This window comes from Hemicordylus capensis, chromosome 2, assembly GCF_027244095.1.
Source record: "Hemicordylus capensis ecotype Gifberg chromosome 2, rHemCap1.1.pri, whole genome shotgun sequence".
Classification (NCBI taxonomy): Eukaryota; Metazoa; Chordata; class Lepidosauria; order Squamata; family Cordylidae; genus Hemicordylus; species Hemicordylus capensis.
In genome coordinates, this window is record NC_069658.1 from 277,106,400 (window position 1) to 277,128,815 (window position 22,416).

Consider the following 22,416-nt stretch of genomic DNA (forward strand, 5'->3'; position numbering starts at 1 on the left):
AGTAGGAATAGACAGTTTTCACAATGGAGGTAGGTAGGAAGTGGAGTACCTCAGGTATCGGTACTGGGACCAATGCTCTTTGACTTGTTCATAAACGATCTAGAAGTTGGAGTGACCAGTGAAGTGGCCAAATTTGTAGATGACACTAAGCTTTTTAGGGTAGTGAAATACACAACGGATTGTGAGGAACTCCAAAAAGATCTCTCCAAACTGGCAGACTGGGCTACAAAATGGCAAATGTGGTTCAATGTAAGCAAGTGTAGTGATGCAGATTGGGGCAAAACTCCCCACCAACTTCACATATATGCTGATGGGATCTGAGCTGTCGGTGACTGACCAGGAGCGAGATCTTGGGTCATGGTGGACAGCTCAGTGAAAGTGTCGTCTCAGTGCATGGCAGCTGTGAAAAAGGCTAATTCCATGCTAGGAATAATTAGGAAGGGGGTTGAAAATAAAACTGCTAATATTATAATGCCCTTAAACAAATGCCTCTCAATACCAGTTGCAGGGGAACAACAGCAGGAGAGGGCATGTAGATAACTCTTACCTGTGGGCTCCCCAGAGGCATCTGGTAAGCCACTGTGTGAAACAGGGTGCTGGACTAGATGGCCTTGTGCCTGATCCAGCAGAGCTATTCTTAGTTAAATGGATTAATGATCTATCTTTCTATAAGGCAGCTTCATAGGTTCATATTTACCAACATACCTCCATGTTACGTCCAAAAGGCGGCCAATACTAAGCTAGATGAACTGACTTACTATAAAGCAAGTTCAAAGGTTCACATTTACAAACAAACCCCATACCTCCATGAGATGGGATAGACATCAAAATATTGATAATCATAGCACCTTCATATTCTCTCTACAGAATTACCAAGGTCCTACTGTGGCAGAGTAATTTATTTATTTATCATTAAATTTGCATACCAACTTTCAACATGGTTTACAACATGAATATTAAGAATAGCCATAGAAATCTATAAAAATTAAAAAAACCCACAACTAATAAAACAATAAAATACAGCTCACAAAAGCAGCAACAACAGCAAAAAACCAACACCTCTCAGAGGACAAAGAGCAGGTTGAACAGCGAGATCTTTACTTGCTTCTTAAAAGCAAAGATGGAAACTGAAGAGATGTCCATTGGGAGGGCATTCCAAAGCCTGGCACCAACAAATGAGAAGGGCCTTTCTTGAGTGCACAAGACTTTTCAATGTGCTAGTGCTAATGAACTTTAAATGTAGGGCTTGCTTAACAACTGTTATACCTCCCAGATATTTTCCCCTTAGAAGGCAAGAACAGTTAGGGCGAAACTAGATGGTATACTAAACATTCAGTTTTAGCCACACATCTAGTTGAACTCACCTTGCATTATATCACATCACAATATTCTGCATCTCTCCACCCCACATTCCACTCTACATCATAGCTGCTGCCTGTGGGGTGGCAGGAAAGGTCTGTCACATCACTGAACAGTCTAAGTTCTACTTCTTATTATTGGGGGAGTGGGGCTATCCCTGCGAACTAGGCAAAAAAGCACCTTTCAAGTGGTTTTTCTTTTATATTTAGTAGGTGGATAACAATTGTTCCTATACAACCCAGCATGGCATATTTTCCCCTCTCTCTCTCTCTCCCTCTCATATACGTGGTTTTATAAATGTGATTATTGTTAGATTGTGAGCCCCTTTGAGACAGGGAAACATTTTTTCATTTATCTTTGTAAACTGCTTGTGAACCTTTTATTGACAAGAATATACACGCTAGTAAAATGGGGCTTGCAGTTTGCAAACATTTGTCTTGCATGACAAAAAGACCATACACTCTCCCTGCAAGCTGATTTCCAGAGAGGTTTGTGTGTTTTAGAACACTGTATTTAGATTTCCAGCATTTAAATAGTTTCATACTTTTCTATTTCCTAAGTGATTTTCATGGAAATCTGACATGGATTGAAATGCAATGAACTGAAAAAGTGTAGCTTGTTTGTTGCTTCATAATTCAGTGAAAGTCTGGTCTCTCCGTCTCAAACAGTACCAAATAATACTGCCAAACTTTGTTGGAAGGCATCGTTCTCCATGCATTTCCATGGAAGTGTTTCCCCACATTTTCTGGCAAATACATACATTTTTCTGGGATTTTCTGGGAGAGGTCTGGACCCTACTTGTAAAACAGCATGTGTCTATCTTTCATGGTCTGCTCTGGGTCAGTGAGTGACTGTGGTCAGTGAGTGACTGTGGCACAGAAAGCTCTGTATGGGTGTATGTCTATGTATTCTAAATAATAATAATGAACATGCTGCCACCATTTTCAGCAGTGACCACATGTTTAGTTTGTCTAGTTTAGTATGTACAGTATGCAAATACAGAAATACTACCTTGACACTGAAGGAATTCTGTGGCAAACACAACAGCTAATAATCTCCTTTTCTAAAACATATTCTAAACATGTTTCTAAAACAGTAAGAACTGTAGCAGCCACATGGCACATTAACTTAAGAAAATGTGTTTACATCATTAAAGATAAGAAGAGGATTTTATGCCCAATATAGATATTTTAATTCCTAATGTAGGCACCCTTATTTAAGGATCTGCTTTTCAGGTTTCAAGCTGAATTCTAATCAGTTCCTCCAATCCATTGCCAGCTATACCAAAAAATAATATAAACTAAAAATCAGGGGAAATTAGATTTGGTGCTGGGACAATTGACACGTGTGCGCTTGGATTTAATACACACACACACACACACACACACACACACACACACACACACACACTTTAAATGAGAGAGGAGCCTGAATGAGTTCAATCAATAAGAAACTGAATCTGGTGGAGAATTTAATCTTGGGCTTTATTGTAATCTTATAAATAAGCCAAATGAGCAGTATGAACAGTAAAGAGATTTAGTTATAAACTCTGTTAAAAATGGGTGAACATTGTTTATTGTTCCTTTGCTCCCCTAAATGGATTTTGCTTTCCATAAAAACAGTGTTAACATTCCAGGGATGTATTCCAACAAAGGAGTTTATGCCAGTATTTTTGTGTGCACAGAAGAAGGAGACTGAAAAAGTGTTCAGTGGGGAAAAAGAAAAACCACCCACTGCATATTGCAAACAAGCCCTCATTAACATACCCTGCATCTGAAGCACACTGAACATAAAAAGTGCATGGAGAACAGAGTGCCGTGCCGGCATATGAGAAAGATTGCCTCGAATGGCATATTAATGATTAACATTTCCACCTAACTTCATTGCCTTGCAAGACAGAGCTTTATGTTTCAAGTAGCCTTTTAGGAGGAAGTATAGATGCAAGCATCTTTGTCCGGTAACTGTTTGCTTTTACTGACACAGCAGACATGAAATATCCATCAAAGGAAGCAATGGCCTTTTTGCTGAAGGCAAGAGCTAATGCTAATATGTAAAGACATCATCTCCACTTCTGTGGCCAATGCACAACTCATCAATACTAAGGATTAATGTTGGGAAATAGGTGCTACATGAGGACTGTCAGCATTTTACAACAACCTCACACAACCCATCCAGCAGAAGGCTATATATCTTCAGTATCAGCCAGACTAGAATAGCATGGAGTAGATAGAAGCGTAGGGCTAGGAGGAACCCTAAGATCTTTTACAACAGGGAGATTTATAGATTCATTCACATTCATCCCACACAGTAACATTCTTACCAGTCAACTTACATCACTGTGTCAGGAACATCTAGCACAAGTTGAGTTTTCAGAGTGATTAAGAAACTTTATCTCAGAAATCTACTGCAAACAGGTCATTATTATCCCCATATTACAGATTTGGGGTGGGGGTGGGATTGAGAATATTGTCTAAGGTAGCCTAGTCATTTTGTGGCTGATGCAAGTTTTGAACCAGGGTCTTCTTCATGCTCTCACTGTGTCATGAGGTATTTTTCACACCATTGCAAACCTGGGTATGTGCATGTGTTGTAGGTGGAATGGAACTTCCTGATCTCTGCCCATGAACAGCTTGCTGAAAAGAGGTAGGAACTATAGTGAGCAATCTAAAGAGGCCTTCTGTGAGTGCCTTTCAACGTGCTACAAGCAAAGAAAGGGTACTAGTCCAAAGGTGGGGATATTTATCATGGGTGTAGAACTGTGCATATCCAAACTGTTCAACTTACTCTGTGCCCAGGGGAGCTTTAATCTCCCATCTCTCCCTCCCTCTTGAAATACATGTTGTTGCTGGTTCTCTTCTAGGCACTCCAGGAATTATATAAAGGAGGATCGGCTATGTATAGCAAACGTCGACCATTAATTTAACTTTAACTTGTTCATAAAAGATCTAGAAGTTGGGGTGACCAGTGAAGTGGCCAGATTTGCAGATGACACTAAACTTTTTAGGGTAGTGAAATCCACAATGGATTTTGAGGAACTCCAAAAAGATCTCTCCAAAATGGCAGACTAGGCTACAGAATGGCAAATGCGGTTCAATGTAAGCAAGTATCAAGTGATGCAGATTGGGGCAAAAAACACCAACTTCACACATACTCTGATGGGCTCTGAGCTGTCGGTGACTGACCAGGAGAGAGATCTTGGGGTTGTGGTGGACAGCTCATTGAAAGTGTCGTCTCAGTGTGCGGCAGCTGTGAAAAAAGCTAACTCTATGCTAGGAATTATTAGGAGGGGGGTTGAAAATAAAATAGCTAATATTATAATGCCTTTATACAAATCTATGGGGTGGCCACATCTGGAGTACTGGGTACAGCTTTGGTCACCATATCTTAAGAAGGATATTGTAGAACTGGAAAACATGCAGAAGAGGGCAACCAAGATGGTCAAGGGCCTGGAGCACCTTCCTTATGAGGCAAGGCTACAGCATCTGGGGCACTTTACCTTGGAAAAGAGCGAACTAAGGGGAGACATGATCAAAGTATATAAAATTATGCATGTAGTGGAGAGGGTAGACAGAGAGAAATTTTTCTCCCTCTCTCACAACACTAGAAGCAGGGGTCACCCCATGAAACTGAAGGTCGGGAAATTTAGGACTGACAAGAGGAAATACTTTTTCACACAGTGCATAATTAATCTATGGAATTCCTTGCCATGGAATGTGGTGATGGCCCCCAGCTTGGATGGCTTTAAAAGGGGCTTAGAAAAATTCATGGTGGGCAGGTTTATCAATGGCTTCTAGTCTGATGGCTGTGGGCCATCTCCAGCCTCAGAGGCACGATTCCTCTCAATACCAGTTGCAGGGGAGCAACAGCAAGAGAGAGGCCATGCAGATACCTCTTGTCTGTGGGCTCCCCAGAGGCATCTGGTGGGCCACTCTGTGAAACAGGATGCTGGAGTAGATGGTCCTTGGGCCTGATCCAGCAGGGCTGTTCTTATGTTAATTCACTGAATTCTGCATTACAGAATGCCCATGCCGTTTCATGCCCTTGACCTTCAAAACCCAGCTGGATTGGTCACTGGCTAAAAAGTAGGAAACAGAGGGAAGAACTAAACGGATGTTTTTCACAATCGAGGGAAGTAAGAAATAGGGCCACAGGAAAATGGGGAGCTGCCTTATATAGTTGGATCATTGGTCCATCTAGCTCAGTACTGCCTGCACTGATTGGCAAGTGGGCAAACAGCAGGGAAAGTATATTGCTTTCCTACTATTTGTGAGCATCCTGAGGGCATATTGTCAGCCACCAGTGGAAACAGAATGATGGATTAGATAAACACTTGTTCTGATTCAGCAGTGTGGTTCTTAAGTGCTTCACTGACTTCAGCTGTATTATTGTGGAGTACTTCCGTATGGCTGATTTGAAGAACGTGGAGTTTGATTTTTTAAATGGAACTAGCAAAATGCCAATCATTTGTGGGGAGAGCCCAGAAAGACCCCATATTGCAGGGGCACCTGGGGGGGTGCCAAAGTGTCTCAAGGCACTGTGACGTGCCATAGCTCAGTGAGTAGAGCACATGCTTTTAATGTAGAAGATCCAGGTCTCAGGCTTCAAGACTGAGAAATCTACAGAAATCCTTAGAGAGCTTCTGACAAGTGGTGGACCAATGGCCTGATTCAGTTTCATATGTTCACATAGAGGATCGTTGTGGTTCTTACAAGGCCTCTCTTTCCATGCCAGAAGCATGGCTGTTTCCCCACTACTTCAGTTGTGTCACCAGATGGAGGGGGTTACTTTTTCACATAGAAATAAGTGGCAGCCATTCATGAATATGGAAGAAATTCAAACAAGGGTAATTAGGACCACCCCTGGTATGGATGATTAACTTTCTTCCTGTCCCTGGTTCTCCCAGCTTCCCAGGATGGTTTGTACCTCTCACAATATTACAGCCTGTTGATGAGGCTCAGTAGAAGAGTATGCAATTTGCATGCAGACTGTCCCATATTCAATCCCTGGCATCTCCAGATAGGGCTGGCATAGATCCTGGTCTGAGCCCTGCACAGTCGTTGCCAGTCAATGTAGACAACATTGAGCTAGATGAGCCAGAGGTCTGACTCAGAAGGCAGCTTCCTATATTTTTATTTTGCCCTATAGATCTTGAATAAGCACCACTGAGAATAAAGCCAACTTCACAGACGTGTTGGATTCCATTTCTTGGTCACACGAGTGACACTAACATGTGCAAAAGCCATGGAATTCAGGAACTGGTATTTCTATTAGAGTTGCTACATGATTACAAAAAACTGAGTTGATTAATGAGTTTTTAGTAACATCTAATTCACTGATTAAATCTTCACTTGACTAAAACCATTATTTGAAGGGGGGGAAATTGTTTCAGATTATGCATGTATATGTTGCAGCAGACCCCATCTTCGAAGAGATGATGCACTTCACCTTTAATTTTTTATAAAAATTATACTAAAAACATTTTTAAAGTTAAAAAACCTGTTACTTGATTAACCAAGAATGTCTCTTAGTTGATTTAAAATACTTTTAATCAATTATCTTGATTAACCCATTAACACTTGCTGACATGCCTTTTTTAAAATGTATAAAATACTCTGAACTTGCAAAACCAACTACAGTATCTTGATATCATGTGCTGGTATAGTTGCTGCTGTTTATTAAGAGGAGAAACAAGAAAGCCCTACCACGCAGAGAACTCATTTAGAAATCTATATACCGGACGTCTGGCTGTCTGCCGCAGCAGCAATCTTGTCTAGCAGGTATCCTTTGAATCCTATACCAGCAAAATGAATGTTGTATATACGATGAGTAAACACATTTCTATATGGAGGTAGATGCAGTATATGAGTGTTCAATTTTTTTTTAATGTTCCTAGAAAACATCAAACACTGGTGCGCATTATCCCTTCACAGCCATGACATACATTTATTCTTAGCAGCACATGGAGAAGAACAGAATTAGTATTGCCAAGTGAAAGCACAACCCCAGCCATTTCTGGACCACAATGCCAGACATGCTGATTAATTCACAAAGCAACATAAACACTGGCTTAAACTAAAGAGATGAGAAACTGCAAGCCTTGATATAATCTTTGATACGTTTTATTGGAAAACATTAAGTTGAAATAAAGACCTCTCTGAAAACACAATGGCTTTTCTCAGTGCAAAGTGGAGAAATAATTTTAAAAACAAATCTCTTCTCCAGCTCTCTCACTCGCTCTTTCACACACACAGAGTGGAAAGTAATTGAGGGGGCTAATTAACAGGAGTCCTTAGATCCCAAGAATCAAAGCCTCTGCTAATGTTCCCTTTATGAGATACTTCTACTGAAGACAAATTAAATGTTATCTAATCTTGCAGCAGTAGGAAAAGCTAATCTTCTGGGTTAGTTTTTCATCTGCTGCTGGTGTCAGATGTCTCCATCAGAAAACACCACAAGGAAAAAAAGACCCTTCTGTTATAAACAATATTCTAAAATTACTGATATCGCTGTCTGCCCTTGCTGTAATCTGTTGCTCTGTAGCTTGATCCATTTATTTTAGCTGAAACAAGCTGCTCAGCAACTGTCAGTAAAGCCATGTCTGCAGTGAATTAAAAGCTACATATTGGCAGAGAACTTGCCTCAAGCCTGCTGTGATTGAAATCTGACAAAACCTTTTTACACCTCCAGGTATCTCAATGCATTTGTTCAACAATCCCCCCCCCCCACACAAGGCAGACAAGCTCTACTTAACTCTTTCACCGTCATGAAAGATATTTACCTTCCACTTCGTTCAGAAAGATGTAACTGCCAAAGTGGCCCCAGAGACAGAGAAGTCAAATTAACATGGTGACTAAATGGCTATGTTTGAAGCAAAGGTATTGTTGTTATGGTCATAATGAGAATTATGACCTATGCAGAATAAGAATCTGCTTGCAGATTTTTTTTAGCAGTCCCACTGGAAACAGTCTCAGCATCAATCTATCTGATGAACATAAGAGATTTAAGCTAACAATAATAGAGCAACTGCTTAAGTCTTCCACTAGAGGACAGTATAAAGTCAGTGTGGGAAGGGAATATAAAATGAATGAGGTTTTATGAAGCAAAAAGAAAAAAACCCCATCTGTTTCACTTCTTTAGAATAGATTTGCAAAGTCCAAAGAAATTGTGAACTTACCTTGTAAGTTTAAAAGAAATCAACTTAGAAATCAACATACAAGGTAAATTCACATGGTCATCTCCCTCATTCTTTTTAAACTGGGTAGATATGGTCAGTCACGTCTGGTTAAGTTTATGTCAACTGATCATTTTAGTGGCTCAACACAAAAACTCAGCTTTCTGATCCGTCCCTATTGAGGGGAGCTAATTCCACTCAGGTCAGCAAAAGACTGACTAGTGATCAGGGTATACGTTGGACCACTCAAGTAACCAGTTCAACACAGAAAACATTCAGTCTGTTGAATGAACATGTGGAAGAAAGATTGTACTAGCTGAACCCGCACAGAGCATCTGTGCGGTAGTTCACTTCCTTTTTGGGGTTATTTGGGAAAATTTGTTTGGCTGGTCCTCCCACAGCTGTCTCACTCACTCTGTCCCCACCCACAACAGTTCTCTTGCTCGCTCTGTCTCTCCCCCCACCGCGCCTCTCTCGCTTGCTCTGTCTCCCCCCCGCGCCTCTCTCGCTTGCTCTGTCTCTCTCCCCCGCGTCTCTCTCTCTCTCTCCCCCGCGCGCCTCTCCCGCTCTCTCTCTCTCTCCCCCGCGCGCCTCTCCCGCTCGCTCTGTCTCTCTCCCCGCGCGCCTCTCCCGCTCGCTCTGTCTCTCACCCCCGTGCGCCTCTCCCGCTCGCTCTGTCTCTCATCCCCGCGCGCCACTCCCGCTCGCTCTGTCTCTCTCCCCCGCGCGCCTCTCCCGCTCGCTCTGTCTCTCCCCTGCGCGCCTTCCTCCTGCCCCACTCTCTCCTGCCCTCCCTCCTCCCCGCACTGAGTTCTTTACCTCTGCTGCCACAGGCCTTACCAGGTGGCGGGTGGCCGCAAAGGGCCCCGCCGCCGCTGCTCCTCCTCCCAGGTGGCGAACAGGGAAGTTTCGCCACCCGGTTCCCTCCCGCCCTGGCCTCCCACGGGCGCCTTGCCACCATGGGCAAGCTGGCCTCTGTGGCCCGCCACCTGGCTTCCACGGGCAAGCTGGGCCCACCGCTGCCTGGCCTCCGCGGGCAGGCCGGGCCAAGTACCGGCTCCGCGGCCCACCACTTGCCTCCGCAGTACACTCCCCCCAGCCTTCAGCCCCAGTCTGCTCTCCCCCCCTGCCTTCAGCCCCAGTCCGCTCTCCCCCCAAGCCTTCTGCCCCAGTCCGCTCTCCCCCCAAGCCTTCTGCCCCAGTCCGCTCCCCCCAAGCCTTCTGCCCCAGTCCATTCTCCCCCCAAGCCTTCTGCCCCAGTTCCCTCCCCCCAGCCTTCTGCCCCAGCTTGCTCCCTCCTCCATTTCCCCCCCTTTCTCTCTCATTTTCTCTCTCTTATTCTTCCGCCCCACCCCGCAGCTTTCTAGGCTGCTTGTGTTTTCCCCGCTGACTGTTGCCACCACCTCCTTGGGCAGCCAAGCATTCAGCTGGCTCCTTCCTGCATGGCCCTCCCTCTAGAGACCGTCTTCCGAAGCAGCCAGCCATTTCTGTGTCTCTGCCCACCCAGGCTCCACGCTTTCTCTCCCCACAGCTTCCCCCCTCCCCCACCCCAGTCCATTCAGTTCTCCTCTCTGCTTGCCCGCTTTCCTTCTTTTCTTTTCCTCCCTAAGCGACCACTTCCCTTGCCCAGCCAATCCGGTGCATCCGCTGCCCAGCCAATCCGCTGGGTTGCCGGGATGCATCCCCACAGAGGCATGTCTACGAGAATTAATATAATAGATGCTCTATGAGGAGTATGGAAACACAACACAATCACAGAAAAGGCCCCTCTAAGTCACCCCTTCTGGCTCTACAGTGCTGCTAAGACAAACAAGATGGAACACATCTTGCTTAGTTGGGACATGGAGCAGGGCCTCAGTGGCTGAAGTAACATCTATGCAGGCCCTCATGAGACACAAGATGCTCTTGGGATAGTTTGAATGATATATCAAAATGGCCGTGTACATCATGCAATTAAAAGTGAGGATGCACATGTTCTACCCAGTGTAAAATTTTCAAACACCCTTAATCACATGGTTCTAATACTAAGTAATAGTAGAACCATGTGATTAGGGGCAGTTTGGGTGTCCCACTTTATGTGTGTATGCTGGGCAGAATGGCGCATGTGCCTGCTCTTATTTTGTATCATGGTGGACAGGGCCAGTTGTTTTATTTGGATTAAAAATTATTTTAAATAGAATAAACATATTCCAGGAGTTACAAAGAAATATTGTAAAATATACCAGTACATTATACACGAAAGATCATTTTCTCCCCTGACCTACAAAGTTGACAGTCTCCATATATGTGTATTGTCCTAGAAATAGTAAGGCAATTCACACAAGCAGCCTAACTCATGCTATGGCAGCCCAGCCTGGGTTAGGCTGCTTGTGTGCAGTGCTGGGATCACTCCTGATACCAGCACCACCTAACCCCCCCCCCTTTTTTTTGCCCTGGTCTTTAGCCAGGGTTGTGTGTATGCCTGGGTTGCACGCAGTCCGAGCGTACACAGACACTAGAGTGCCTCTTGGGAGATTCCCCCAATGCACCGCACTCGTCGTCCTGGCCGCCAGTGATCCATGCTGCTTCAAGTGTGATCTGCGCTCAGCCCAAGAGTACATAGAATTGGGCGCCTAGAGTGTCTTACTCCTGGAGGAATCCCCCAACACATCATGCTCATTGTGCGGTGCACTGTGGGATATACGGAGACCGAAACACAATAATATCGGTTTTAATAAATAAATATGTTCCTGAAATGTGTTCCTTAAAAGTAGATTTTATATATTAGTTTGTTTTCAGGAGGGACACTTCATAAATACTTTTAAATTTTATTTAAGAATACAAACCATATATTCACTTAGTTGGTCAAAGAAAGTGTTAAAGAAATGGAATAGGGAAAGGCATCTTAACCTCACACCAGCACTGGTTCACAATTCAAAGCTCTCCACCTCTGTTTTTTGTTCTAATGACTGAAGATGTAACAGCAACATTATGGCCAAGTTCAGACGTAGCATGGAGCCATGGATCCAATGGACCCATGGTTCTGTGCCTCTCTCCCCCTGCTTTTCCGTCTGCGTTCAGCCATTGAGGAGAGGGGCCTCATAGGAACATAGGAAGCACATAGGAATCTGCCATATACTGAGTCAGACCATTGGTCTATCTAGCTCAGTATTATCTTCACAGACTGGCAGTGGCTTCTCCAAGGTTGCAGGCAGGAATCTCTTTCAGCCCTATCTTTGAGAAGCCAGAGAGGGAACTTGGAACCTTCTGCTCTTCCCAGAGCGGCTCCATCCCCTGAGGGGAATATCTTACAGTGCTCACACTTCTAGTCTCCCTTTCATATGCAACCAGGGCAGACCCTCCTTAGCTAAGGGGACAAGTCATGCTTGCTACCACAAGACCAGCTCTCCTCTCGCGAGACTGCAGAGAGGTGGGGGAGCTGGCTGTATGGGCTTGACAGAAGGACAGCCCGCACAGCAAATTGGGCTGGAGTGAGGGAGGAGCTTCCTTCCTCAAATCCAGTCTTGTCAGGCCCAAACTGTAGTGCCAGCTTTCAAATGTTGCGCTGGCACCACAGAAATGGAGTTTGCAGTGGTGAAATTCCACCAAAGGCTGAGTGGAGTTTGGCGAGGGAAACCGCAGGTACCTTTCCTCTGCAAATTCCATTTCCCCAAGTTTAGCCGTTCGGGTTAGGAAACCGGAGGTGAAGGGACCTCTGGTTTCCCATTTTGTCTGGACTCAGCCTCCAAAACACAACTGAAATGGAATTTAGGCTTACCATGCTGTTTGTTCAAGTTATCACACCTTGTGATTTTATTCACATTTCATGACTTTTGAAAAAATCTCCTTTATTCAATTTTTCAAAAAATACAAACAATAAAAACTTAACTTTCCACCCGCATTGCTCACTCTTTGAAGGCTGACATTTCCAGGCTACTTGGCACACATGTCACAAGTTCCTTTAAATCGCTTAATATAAACATTTAATGGCTTTTTGAGTGGTTAGCTCACAATTGTTTTCTTCTTCTAACAATTCCAGAGCAGTGCAAGGGAAAAAACCAAAACACAGTTGTGTCATGGCATCACCGGTCAAACAAATGATGCGGAAATGCTGCTGTTCAGAAGAAAAATACGCTAACAAGTCACTTCCCTGAGATACATGACTTTGTTTCCAGTGCAGACAGATTCCATCATATCCTGTAGTAAGGCATGAGTTGGCTATAAACTGGGACTGCCCAGCTTGGGTCGCAATGAAACATTTTCCCTCTCTCTAATTTGCCCTCTTTCCCCAAAGTGGTCATGTTATGGGGAGAGACTCAAGAATTAATAGCTTATTTTCCTACTTGGCTGCAGTACCAGGCAAACCTCATAATGAGCTGACTAGTATGTGAGCCACAGTCCCTGCTCAGCATGGTATAATCAGTACCCTGCCGTATAATTGGTATAATCAGTGCAGTGATTAGAAGGCTCAATATAATCATGGCTGCTGGGATGCGTATCACGGGACTTCTAGCGATAACATCTGAAGGCAAGTTTCCTTTAGCCAAATTGCCAGAGGCTTCTAGTCCTGTAGCTAAAAGGCTAAAGGGTTATCCCCCTTTGCCATCATGAAGTTCAGAATGAACATGGTGTGCAGCCAAGTGGCACCTGTCAACATTACTCATCACATCCGTGTCAATATCTGTTTTCTAGCAAGACTCCTCACATACTGGCAGCCACGCTCAATGCTCTTGCCTTGTTTACAGGACATCTTTGCCCCGAGTCTTTTGTCGGGAGGCAGAGAGGGAAAGTAGAGAAGATACAGTACTGCTACATTTGTTTGCAGACAGGGTTGGTACTGAATGGCAGCACCTTGCCAATGCGAAGGGGGGGAAATGAAGAAACCGGAGTCATCGTTTGCAACAGCTTTCTGAGATTCAGAAAGGTGAATACCATAGACAATATTTCTCTCAGTTTCTTATTTGTATTCACAGTTTAGGGTAAATGCAAAAATAAAACATTAAAAGCCTCCATTCAATTCATTCCCTATTTAAGCAATGTAACAAAAGGCTACATGGTTCTCAGTCATTTGTCCATGACACCTTTAAAATGTATGTGAGCTCCAATGATATGTAAGAAAATTAGGCCTGAAAAATGAAAGTGGTGGTGGTGAGAAGAAAGCACCTCTTTCTAGGAATAATTTAAGCAATGTGACACAACAGGCTGCATATTTCTCTAGCATTTTACCAATAGGTTGTGACAGAGGGTACGTTTCTGCACAATTTCATCATGTTTTATGTGGTGTTACAAAGCTAAGGGCTGAGTGACTTTAACCACTTGAAGAGTACAATAATCTTCTGAAATAACGTAGTCCCTAGCTTTTGAACATTGCTGGGGGAGGGGGAATCCACTGTCTTCTGCCAATGTAAAGTGTTGTATCCAACATTAATATATTAGAAATAGGGAATTATATTAATTGCATTAACTAGCCTGTATTTATTAACTAAAAAGCCTTAGAAAACACCTGCTAAATCCCCACAAAGGAGCTAAAAGCGGCTAACACAAAAGATAAACAAAAATCAATATTAAACAATGAATTAAAAATAAAATAAAATCCAGAGCAGCAGGCCAAAAAGCTAAGAGAAAGTCTATGAGTGGATCTAAAAGCCTTGAATAAATAAGGTGGTCTTCTATTTCCTTTTAAATACACACAGTGATAGGACCAAACGTATCTCTCTGGGGAGGGAAGTTCAGCGTTGGGAGCAACCACAGAGAAGGCTTACTCCTGCATTACCACCAGCATCTAATGGGTTGGGCAGATTCATAAGGGAGAAGGAGGCCCCTCAGGTACTCTGGCCTTAAGCTGTGTAGGGTTCTAATGATAAGAACCAGCACCTTGAATTGCACCAGGAAATCTGCTGCTAACCAATGCTTGCTTTATTTACTGTTAGATTTATACATCGCCTTTCATAAAATTATCCCAGAGTTTATTGCAATATACTACAATAGAGAGAGCCAAGTTTGCCTACCCTGAGCTTTTCCTCCTACCTTGGTCAAATACTGGGTATGAAAGCTGGATAGGACAGCACTGTCCTCCCCAGCTTTTCTTCCTACCTTGATTCCACAGTCACTTCTCCCTCCTCCTACCTAGTGGTTTGCTCCCACATAACTGAAAATTAGGAGCACACACAGCTCCCAAACCTGGGTAGGACACTTTCCCCACCCAATTTTCAGTTGTGTGAATGACCTCATTAAATTCTGCATTTGCTGATGATAGTGTTAATGTCCAAGGCTTAAGAGGGGGATATGAAAGAATTTCTACCAAAATCTATCCTTCACGTTGGGCTGAAGAAATTTTACTGCAGTATTCTAGGGGCTGGTTTTGCTGACCCTTACTTTGAAATATAGCTTAGAAAGCAAAAGCCATTCTCTTCATCCTCCTACTCTTACATTCTGAACATTACAGTTATGCAAAATGTTAACTTTCTTTCCTTTTTGGCTGACCTTTATTGCAATCTCTTTATAGGCAGAGTTCCATATTTTCCTTAGGGTACTGATTAAGTACTATACTTTAAGAAGAATACACAGCAAGGGAACACCAAAACCTCACCCTGAAGCAACTTCATTCCATGTTTAACAACATTCACTAAATATATGCTATATTCATTTTCTGCATCCGTCAAAACATTTACTTTTGATACCCACCCACCAGAATAAAAACAGACGAGGAACAGTTAGTCACCAGCTATGGAGAGATTTGGGAGTTTTAGCATTTTGTCACCTGAGAAATGTCTTTGACATTTATTCCCTGTGTAGCATAAAATTCAGCTCCTCAGTAACTCCTATCTAGGTCAAGCCACTTTTTAATTGATAGACAAAAACTTCTGAAAGGGAGATTCGAAATGAAATGAAGAGTAATTAACATACAAAAACATGATGTCAGGAGTGTTGCATTGCATTTGTTATTCAAACATGCAAACCCTGGAATTACAAATCTGTTCTTTTAACATTAAAAATATAGTCATCAAGAGAGAGTTAGTCTAATCTTGGGGGTATTTAATGCATTTTTGTTTTGTTCACTTGTTGTATTATTTGAGTCATTACACACCACTGAATCAAAAACTTTACATCTCAGTTCATACACTAATGCTGCAATCCTACACAATTCCCTGGAGAGAGGCCTAAGGAACTCAATGCGACCTACTTCTGAGTAGACATGCATGGAATTGTATTGTAAGGGTCCTGGAACACAAAAGTGACAGCTTTTAGTATTTTCATGATACCAATGAGTGCCACCATCTTTCTCCCATGTCTAAAACCATGTCTTGAAAGAAACCCCTTGAAAAAGTTTCTGATAGCACTGTGTTACTTCGATTTCCTAAGAATATCTAAATCTTGTAACAATATGTATTAATACTTCTCCCATGAGACATATTTATACAGCGGAGCATGCAGCTGTTAACAACAACAATAAAAGCATGGGAAGCAACTTAGGGATGTCCCCCCCCCCCCGCCACTGGAAGTACATTGATTAAAAGGAGAGGCTTATAGTGTGCGATACTATCCTCCAGTTATGACAGATGGAGAAAGTAGGATTGCTGATAAGTCCCCTTACACTAGCATCTTGTGACATTAGAAAAGGTATAAACACATTATGATGGTGTTGCAATTTATGCCATGAAACAATAGCTTTTTTCACACTTACAGCGTGCGGGCAGACAGACAGACAGCAGTATGACTTGTCGACTAACCTGTCCCCAATGTTGCCAGTACTCTTCCCGAAAACAGTGTTTGTTCTTTCAGACAAAGGCTGTCCAAGCAGTAAGCTCTCTGTGTGTGTGTTTCAATGAAATGAGCTGCCTGGGTTACCCTAGGCAGCTCATGTCATCTGGAGCAGTGGGAGCCCTCCAATTCTCACTGTTTCCTACCCGTGGAGTCCAAATTCTCTACCTGACTTTTAACTGAGGTAGAAAAAACTGACAGTTCGTTCTACCTCGGCAGGCTATCGTGTGCGAGGGGCCACCAGGTAGCTGGGCTTCTCCCCAGACCGCTGCCACTTTAGGCGGCGAGTCGGGGGGAAGGAATGGCCGTATAGAGCAGATCCACTGCTTCACTGAGAGCAGCCACTCTGCTGCTGGTGTGGTGCACTCTGGGATGCGGAAGAACCTCCTCCTCCTGATCCCAGCATGGGAGTCCATCACTATGCCAACCATGTGGGCCCGTGCGGAACTGGAGTGGGCTGCCGCTCATGTTGGGAGACGGCAGAGCTAAGATCCTGCCTTCCCTCCAGCCCTGCAGCAAAGGTCATGAGAACGACCTCAATGTATGTCAGTGCAAAGTGGGCTACATGGTATGCTTTCATGGATGATGTACAGTGTCAGGGCTCACATTTTATCCTAAATAGCAAACCATTTTTGTGTGGTGATAATTAAAAGGATACATAGAAGTCCTGACAATTCTTTTAATGGGGTTAGGGACTAAAGTGCATTGGTTACAGACTACCACAGCAAAGCAAGGCACTATTACTTTAGGCTCAGAATTAAAAAAAGAAGCAGATTGCATTATATCCAGTCAATAATTCCCCATGTCCACTTTCACCTAGACTGAAAAAATCCCAGCAAATAATCTTTGTCCTTGCAGGACTGCCAGCCTACTTGCTGAGTATATTAAAGGCCATCCATTTGAGTAAAGTTTTAGAAGAGGAATGTTCATTTTTATCTTCTGCAGGGTTGTATAAAACTAATTTGATTTTTTAAAAATTGAATAACTGTGACAGTTTAAAAATTAATGATCAGTAATAACATTCATACAACTAAAGTGCTAACTTCAGAATTCATATTATGGGCTCAACTAGATGGCTCACAGGCTTGGTAATGAGTTTGAAGTCCTTTTATCACCGCCAATTTGAAGCTATAATATTTGTAAATTTGTAGGGCAGTTTTAAAACAAGTCACATTGCAGATGAAATGTTCTGGTTCAAATCTGCAACAGATATAAAAACTGATGCATCTACATGTGCGTGCTATTTTATTTGATGAATTAGTGCAAATAAAAGGTTGCACACAACATACAGGTTACAATTGGGTGAAGCAGATCCTAGTATTTGATAGGGATTTGCATTTCCTTTGCATTGCAAGGTGGACTGGAAATTGCAATTCCATTTACACTACAAGGTAGTCTGGAAAGTGCACCCTAACCTGCAATATACATTGACCATATGGGTCACATTAGCTGATCATAAGCATGTTGCAGTATTTATGTTTATATGATCAACACTGATTAGCATCTCTTTCATGCACATGTCATTTTACCCTCACTCAGCAGTCTCTAGTGCTTATGCACATGGAAAGCAAATCTCTGGATTTACATCTGGATCTCTTCCCTACACTCAGCAGAATCCTGATCAGGTGTTTGTGTATACAAAAGGCTGTTTGTACAAGCAAGCCTTCTACTGTGCACTAATATCTCAGTTGTAAAGGGGGATTTACTTTATTTTAACTACGTTTAAGGGGTCAGACGATAACTTTGTTAATAATTCAACTGCCACAAGAGCCCTATTCTCAATTTCATTATATATGTAGGCTGAATGCATGGATGGGAGGAGCAGGATCATGCCCACTGGCCCCTCCACAACTTCCATGCATTCAGTGGAAAGTAAGCATCAAATGTCTATGTGTGTATAATACACACACACACGAACACACACACCCCTCATTCCCATCTTACACTAAATACACTGAAGCCAGGAATGGGGGTAGCAGACACACAGAAGACCTCTTCCTCACACTGTGCACGCAGTCTATGGATGTAACAAAGGTGAGAGGATCAAGTTAAAACATGTAGACTTTTTTAAGGCGACCTGTCTGATCTGCAGAACCAGAGCAGGGAACAATCCTCAAATCCCCAAAGGATATTGTTACAGAAGAATATCAATTTTAAAACTCGTTTTAAGTTAGTTTAATTTTTAAAAATGTATTTTATACCTCCCTTCACATTGGCCCCATATGCAACATCATAAATATTTTTCTCTCACAGGCTGTCAAGTATTTGTCAAAATGTTTTGCATTGCCTCAGGAAAATGCCCAGTCTTGGGTTTTGGAAAATCTCAAGAGGAAAGCAGTTTCAGTAAAATGGAGTAAGTAGTGCTGGGAAATGGAATTCAACAGTGATGTTACGGTGTAAGCAACCCATATGCCTTATTTATTTATTTATTTATTTATTTATTTATTTATTTATTTATTTATAATTTGATTTGTATATCGCCCTTCCAAAATGGCTCAGGGCCTTGTTTGATGTGGACCCTAAGAAAAATCCCAGAAGGCCATATAAAAAAGAATAGGAATTGAAAAAGAGCTGTTGCAAAGATCCCATTTATTTCACTGCAGCTGGAGGCATACATGCTCCCAGGGATTATACAAAGGCCACCAATACAGAAAGAGATATCCAAATGAAAACTGATTCCTTGTGTGTTTCTTTCCCACTGCATGCATTCAAGAATGAGGATGCAAGAAGGCAATGTATTTAGCAACTAGTATGCCTATGTGGATTTCTGCACACTATGTACATGGTTGCTATCATCACTTCTAGCAGCACTGATCACCGATTAGGCAAGAAAAGGCAAGCCATACTCTGCTGAGATGCCAACATTTCCCTTTCCTAACCACCTAATAGATAAATCAGAGCTGTTCAATGGCTGGAAAGGATTCTGCATGCATAGTGGCAAGCACACAGCAACTTCTTCTTCTCCTGGTTGAGAGCCAGTGATTCTGTTTCCAATATATGATGGTGATGACTATGACGACGACGACAACAACAACAACAACTTTATTTGTTAGCCGCCCCATAACAAATTGTTCTCTGGGCGGCTCACAACATTAAAAACATCCAATAAAGCGCATAAAACAAACAAATCACAACATAAAGCAACAACAACAAAACACAGAATCCAGTATGGAACATTTAAAAAACCTTTTAAAAGAAAGAAAAGAAAAACCATGTTTAAAAGTGAACAGAAAGGTCTTCATCTGGCATCTAAAAGAACAAAGTGATGGTGCCAGACAAGCCTCACCGTTAATTAACTTGCAGCCCCATTTTGCACCAACTACAGTTTCTGGACCATTTTCAAAGGCAGCCACGTACAATGCATTTCAGTAATCTAAGCGAGAAGTTACTAGAGCAAGAGAAACAGTGGCGAAGCTATCTCTGTCCAGGTTATCCTCTGTCTCTATCTGAAGAGAATGCTGTCCAGCTGTATTATGTATCATATTTGTATACCGCCCCAAGAATATGTCACTGGGTGGTTTACAACAACATAAAATGAACAAAACAGATATTTAAACGGTTTAAAACCACAATTTAATTGTGGCTAATATTAAGAACCAGATGACCTGAGTATATGTCCTTCTTACTTACTTTATTTATTTATTTTATATATGACTACAATAACTGAAAATCTGGAATAACACAACACAGTAGAGATCAAGTCCAAGATTTTTAGGGCATTAATATATACATGAAGTGAGACGGAGGATGAGGTATCTCAGCCCAAAGGAGCTACTTGAGGTACAGTGGTACAAGCAGATGTTTACACCAAGCAAGAACAGCCCTATCCCTAAAGCAGCAGAGAACCAGTGGTTGCCCTTTTTAATGTGATAACCATTCAGATGTTAATGCTACCATGTCTCCCCTCAGTCCTCTCTTCTTCAGGCTCTGAACCTTCCCAAACTGGGAAGAACTGTTCCAGGTCTTCCCACTGTCAGAAGAACAGTCAGTTTGAACACCAAGACTTTGGTACATATTTCTCAGGAAGTCCTCCTAAGGCAATCTCTTGTTCCCATCTCTGCTAGTTTTTTGGCAAGCAGCGGATGCATCTTTTTCAGTGGGATTCTTAGACTCTTTAGCTTGTTGTACAGTTTTCCTTTCATCTTATTGCTGCCTGCCTTAATTATTTTGATAGAAATGTGCAATGTAAGTATCTGAAATATATCCATGTACATCATAACAACAACAACAACAATATTGATAATAAAATTCAGCCATTCCAGGTCCTTGGGAAGGACTCGATGTCTGGATAAAACAAACCAGTCAATAATACATGTCTGACTGTGTAAACAAGAAATAATAAGAATAATACTTTGCTAATTTAAATGGAATTTTAGTTAAGAGAAAGTTTCTGTCCATGAAAGAACATAACTGCGCTCAACCAGGGATTCAATTTAAAACAGAAGATAAAGAGATAAGGGTGATGGTTGTGAGCCATAAGGCCAACATTTCAAAAGTTCCTGCTTGGGAAGGCACAGTGCAGCCTCAAACCATGAAAGTAAGTTCAATAAAATTCCATAAAAATCACATGTAAAACCTTAAAATTAGCTAAACAGTAAAAACCAAACACACCAAAAACACCACCACCACCACCACAAAAAACACAACCATTAAAAACAAACAAACCAGAAACAGGAGTGCTAAGAGATGTGCAGCCCCTAAGGGGTAAACCCCTGAACAACTAAACGGGTCTTTAGTTGTTTTTTAAAAGCAGACACAGATGTCAAAGAGTGGACATTCACTGGGAGAGCATTCCAGAGCCTGGAGGCAACAACAGAGAAGACCTTGTCCACATGCACAACAATGTAGCCTCTCTCAACACTGGCAGATGGAGCAAAGGCTGGGTGGGAAGAAACTCTTGGGAGCAGGCATTCCTTCCGGTATCCAGGGCCCAAAGCATAAAGGTCTTTAAAGGTAACAGCCAGCACCTTGAATTGGATCTGGAAACAAATTGGCAGCCAGTGCTGCTCTTTCAAAATAGGTGTAATATGGTTCAAGCAAGCAGTTCCAGAGATAAACCTGGCAGGTGCATTCTGCACAAACTGAAGTTTCTGAATATTCTTCAAGGGCAGCCCCATGTAAAGGGTATTGCAGTAATTCAGCCGTGGCATGACTAGGGTATCGATAACCGTGGCCATATCTGCCTTCTCAAGAAAGGGTCGCAGCTGGCACACTAGCTGAAACTGTGCAAAGGCACCCCTGGCCACCACCTCTACCTGAGCATACAAAAGCATAGTCGGGTCAAGCTGCACACTTGCTCTTTCAAGGGGAGTACAACCCCATCCAGAGCTGGTTGAATCACGCTATCCTGATAGGCTTTTCTACTGACCAGCAGCAACTCCATCTTGTCTGGATTTAACCTCAGCTTGCTAGCCCACATCTGGTTTATCACTGCCTCCAGCCCCTAGTTGGAGTATATCCTCTGCTTCCCTAGGATCTCATGTCAGGGAAAGGTAGAGCTGAGTGTCATCTGCATATTGATTACAGTTCAGTCCAGCCCCCCCCCCCCCGACCTCTCCCAGGTTTCATGCAGATGTTAAACGGCATGGGGGACAATACTACTACGACAAATATTTATATACTGCTCTTCAACCAAAGTTCTCAAAGCGGTTTACATAGGAAAATACATAAATAAGGTGGTTGCCTTTAGGGATGTGCGAACAGGTTAAACGCTCAAGACGTTCGACATCGAACCTGTTTGGTTCAAAGGTTCAGGGTCGAACCGAACCATCCCCTGTTCTGTCTGACCCCAGTTCAGACAGAACTGGGGTTCACGAATCTTTGTGAAGGGGTGTTTTTTTTAAAAGAAGTTTTTTTTAACCTTACTCCCCTTCAAGGGAGTTCTTGGAGGCGGTGGCGCTTGGGGGGGGGTCCGTGGAGGTTCACCCTCCCCCCACCAGCTCTCTTTATGGCCCCGTCCAGCCGGCTCTTCAGCTGGTTTTTGGCCTTCTCCCCCTTGGGCAGTGGCCATTTTGGAGGCCACACGCCTGTGCATTGTGGAGGCCTGGGTGATGAAGAAGCCTATCGCACAGGTGCGCAACCTGCAAAATGGCTACTGGACTGAGGGGAGGAGGCCGAAAATCGGCTGAAGAGCCGGCCGGGGCCTT

The 22,416-nt window shown here is 42.9% G+C and overlaps 1 protein-coding gene across 2 annotated transcripts in view; it reads right to left on the reverse strand.

Moving 5' to 3' along the window:
* Positions 1-22,416, reverse strand: part of SUCLG2 (succinate-CoA ligase GDP-forming subunit beta) — a 322,226-nt gene that overhangs the window by 26,054 nt on the left and 273,756 nt on the right. The gene's annotated exons all lie outside the window — the stretch shown is intronic.